This window comes from Mandrillus leucophaeus, unplaced genomic scaffold (genome assembly GCF_000951045.1).
Source record: "Mandrillus leucophaeus isolate KB7577 unplaced genomic scaffold, Mleu.le_1.0 Scaffold1865, whole genome shotgun sequence".
Lineage (NCBI taxonomy): Eukaryota > Metazoa > Chordata > Mammalia > Primates > Cercopithecidae > Mandrillus > Mandrillus leucophaeus.
Window position 1 is genome coordinate 1,442 of NW_012101882.1, and position 350 is coordinate 1,791.

Sequence of the window (350 nt, forward strand, 5' to 3'; positions counted from 1 at the left end):
CAACACGGCACAAGTATACATATGTAACAAACCTGCACGTTATGCACATGTACCCTAGAACTTAAAGTATAATAATAATAAATAAAAATAAATAAAAAAAAAAAGAAATAGGATGAAAAAGGATAATCCACATGAATAGTACCAAAATAGGACAGGGTCATCATAGTTATTTTAACCTAAATACTCCTTAGATTAAAACTGTCAAAAGAAACAAGGAATAATATTATGTAATGATAAAAGCATCTATTTGCCAGGAATCTCCAGCATGTATAAATATATATAGGCACTAATATAGGGGTTCCCAAATATGTAAATATTGACAGAAGCAAAGCAAGAAGTATACATCAACA